The following is a 4,412-nucleotide window of genomic DNA, read 5'->3' on the forward strand; positions in this document are numbered from 1 at the left end:
AGGAAGGAGAGGATAATACTGCCGCCAGTCAGACGGTTGAACTTGAATGGGTGGCGGGTGAGGATGTGAAGAAGGATGAAGCTCGACTGTGTGTGGTGGGACGGCTCTGGACGGACAGAAATTAATGTAAATCTCAAAGCTCTTATTGATACCATGATATCGGCATGGAAAGCGAAGGGGGTTGTGGGCGAGATTGTGGACAAGAAGGAGAAGATTGTTACCTTCAAATTTGCAGAAGAGGACGACAAGAAACGAATTCTGGGGGAACAGCCATGGCATTTTGAGCGACATATCCTTGTTCTCACGGATGTAGACGGAGATGCGATCCCAACAGAGGTACCTTTGTATTTTTCACCAATATGGGCACATGTTTACGACTTATCTGTTATGGGTAGACAAAATTTGGAGAATGCTTGTAATATTGGCAATACTATTGGTACGTTTGTGGCAGTCGATAATTCGGTTAACCCGGCGATAAAAAGATCGATGCGAATTAGGGTTATTCTGGACGTTCGTAAAGCCCTAATTGACTCTATTACGATGAAACTAAAAGGGGGGAAAAAGTGGAAGGTTAGAGTTTGCTACGAGAGTTTACCCCTTTACTGTTATATTTGTGGACATGTGGGTCACGGGGAGAAGGACTGCGGGAAAAGGAGAGGTCCAATTGGGGAGGGCAGGCGCTATGGTGACTGGCTGAGAGCCTCGCCCTGGAAAGTGGCTCATGTTCCAGAGGACAGGGGTAGAAGGGATGTGTCGTGTGCTAGGAAACTTGCCATGGACAGTGAAATAGAGACTGCAGCGGAAGAGAAGGAACTGAATAGAATGGTGAAGATGCTACGGGGAGTATCTTTACTGGAAAGGAATGAGGGGCGGATGCAGGGGGCCAGGGAAAGGGAAGCTAATGGGGGAGAAACTCAGATGGTGGAAGGGGAGCAGGATGTGGCAGCGAAGATGGGTGGGGAGGGAGAGAGGAGCAGTGTAGGGAAAGAGAGGAGTACGACCAATGGAATCGAGGGGCAAAGATTCTTTAAAGCTAAAAGGAGTGGTGACCGTAAGGTTGTGTGTGGTGGCGGTGGAAACTCAAAACCGGGGAAGGAGAGGCTCTCCCTGGTAAGAAGAAGAGGAAGGACCGGGATGGGGGTGAGGAAGAGATAGCTGCTGAGAAGGATGGTGGGGTGCACAAGGTACGGGTGTTGATGGAGGGATGTATTATGTCATGTCAAGTAGCGGAGGCTGGCAGAGATCAGCCCCGCGAACAACAATGAAAATATTAAGCTGGAACTGTCAAGGGTTGAGCAACCCATTGACGGTTAATACCCTCCGCGATTGGTGCTGGAGGGAGAGCCCAAACATTGTCTTCGTTATGGAGACAATGATTAGTGCGAGTAGGTTGCAAAAAATTAGAAACAAATGTGGTTTTTTGTCAGCTATTTGTCTTGGTAGTAATGGTAGGTCTGGAGGTTTAGGGCTTTCGTGGAAGGACATTGATGCCCAACTCCTTTCTTATGATAGGCATCATATTGCTATGAAGGTGGTGGGGAGTGATGGAGGAACTTTGTGGAAAGCGGTGGGAGTGTACGGGTAGCCTGAGGTGGCGAATAGACATAAAACATGGAGGATGTTGAATGCTCTTTGTAGAAATAATGCTGACCACATGGTTCTTCTCGGTGATTTCAATGAAATTCTTTGTGACAGTGAGAAGGAGGGTGGCGTGGTTAGGAGCGAGCGATAAATGGATGCGTTTCAATCAGCTCTTGATGAGTGTGCTCTGGAGGATTTGGGTTTCTATGATAATATTTTTACTTGGCAGAGGGGGAGAGGGGATGGTACAGTAATAAGAGAAAGGCTTGATCGTGCTGTGGCCAATTTCGAATGGTGTCAGCGCTTTCCTAATGCGGTGGTCCGAAACTTTCCTCTATACTCCTCTGACCACAGTGCAATCCTCATACATGAACAGGTAGAGGGAGAGCAACACAAGCAAGGTAAACGTTTTTGTTGGGGCTGGTGTCCTTAACAGTTAGTGCAAGGACTTATAAATCTCTAAAAGGATCAAAGGGTATACTTTTGGTATTATTATCAGTTGATCCACGTTTATCAATAACGGTTGGCTTGCTAGATAAGTTTGACGTTATTGTCATACAGATGGCGGTGATCAACTGGTCCCTAAAAGTCACACCTATAGGATACGTTTGAGAGATGTGACAGTATGAAAATACAGTCATGTTGATGCCAATTTTTACTAACCAGTTAGTCCGAGTTATTTGACTAATAATAAGTCAAAATGTGATGTTGAGATATGTTATTTAATACGGATTAAATAATAATGGCTAAGGCGAATTAAGCAGTTAATTCGTAAATTGAATATAAGCGTTTTATATTTAATTAAATGTATATTGAATATAATTATACAATATCGTCTTTGTCGGACATGTATTAATGTTTCAACTAATCCGTATTATTAGTTGATGCTTTAATAACCGATAACCGATGACGATTTATAACAAAACCGCGTCATATACATTTTAGCGATTTACGAACCGGACCATGAGCTAATTCTAAAAGGAAGTGGAAGCCCACTTCCCAAGGCCCCTCTCGGTTTTGCCGAGATTAGGAGAACAAAAGGAGAGCTTCTCCTCTTGCTTAACCTAATTGTCATTAGTGAAAAATAATTAGGGTTTCGGAACATTTTTCTCTGAAACTCCTAGATCTCACATCGACAAAACTCACAATAGCTTTCTCAATATTGCAAGTCAATTAGAAAGCATTTCTAGCACAAGGGCATAGTCTCTGACGGTCTTGGGTGCAACAATTAGGAGGAAATCTCTGTTGATTTCTGTTCTTTACGCCGTGCATCAAAGGACCCGAGGTTGATTCTTTATCTTTATCGTTTTATTGTTGCATTTCGTTTATGACCATATTTCAAATGTTAAATTTACGTTATAGTCCTAAATTTAAAGGGTCTTATACGGATATTACCCCTCAAGTGGTATCAGAGCGAGGCCACGTAAATTTTCATTGTGATTTTTCATAAATCGATCTTGAAACGATTTTTATTGTCTTGAAATTCGTGCGGCAACAGCGTTTTATCCTCTCGGCAGAATTTTTTTTCATTTGCAAAATTTTTTGAAACCGTGACATGTTTTACACGGTTATATCATCTTGTTTTCGATTTGTTTTTGTGCATATTGTTGTTTTATACGGAGATTATAACAATATGTCAAGTTTTGTCAAATTGTGAAATTGTTTTGATGCGGTTTTGATCAAAATTACGTTTGTTTTGTTTCGTCAAAACTGTTTTCACGAGGGTTTTTGTTTTTCCAGAAATTTTATTCTCGATCGAGCATGTTTTAATCGATCGAGAGGTTTTTCTGTCTTGTTTTTACTCGATCGAGTCCTTGTTGTACTCGATCGACTCTTTTTAAAACCCTATTGCTCGATCGAGAAGTCCTCGTACTCGATCGAGCAGATTTGCTGATAAAAGTACTCGATCGACCACCAGTTTAGTCGATCGAGCACTTTCTCGTTTGCCATCCTCTCGATCGACTTGCAGTTCAGTCGATCGAGCCCTTTTGTTCCTCGATCGAGCACTAATGTCCCTGGATCGAGGGATTTTGTTTTGGCAGTTTTGAAAATTTATTCTTTTGCTTTAAATTTTCTTTTGGCCTTAATATGTACTTTATACGGATATTGTACACTCGCTATGATTGTGAAACGGTTCACACACGTACCATTAAGTTATTTTAAAGCGTATTTAAAGTAACGGATTAGATTAAAATTAAATTGATAGAAGCGGTTTTATCACATGAATTTTAATCATTAAAAGGTGGTTTGGATAAATTTAACATAATTACGGAATTATGTCACGAATGAATTTGTTTTTAGTTGATGCATTTATTTATCGTTAATTTTGAATGCTTTTGAATGCCTTTTTATTACGTATTTATTTTTACAATCAGTTGTAACTTAGTGTGGCCTTAGTAGAACGTGTTACCGTAATGATGGAACACGGTCTTGGTTGTATTTTGAGATCTCGTATCTCCGTTTTGGATTTTTCACTTGTAATTACAGTTTTAATTAGAATGTAAATAGGTTTGTATTTGTAATTTTAAATTGTAATTTTTGAGAAGACCAAAGAAGGAGACCGGATGCTCACTCCCGCTACATGGATCAAGATGGAACATCAAGACAAGCTTCTCGGGTCCAACGGTGGATTCCAAAGTTGTTTTATGTTCTTTTTATTAGGATAGGCCACACTAGGAATTTTTATTTACGTATTGCATTCTTTTATTTATTTTTTCGTAACGATAATATGCATCATATTCCGCCTAAAAACCAAACCACCTAATTATTGCATGAAAACTGACACATTTAGAGGTCACGAGTTAGTTTTCTTTGACATTCTCATGTCACAC

The sequence above is a fragment of the Silene latifolia genome, chromosome 6 (genome assembly GCF_048544455.1).
Source record: "Silene latifolia isolate original U9 population chromosome 6, ASM4854445v1, whole genome shotgun sequence".
Taxonomy (NCBI): Eukaryota; Viridiplantae; Streptophyta; class Magnoliopsida; order Caryophyllales; family Caryophyllaceae; genus Silene; species Silene latifolia.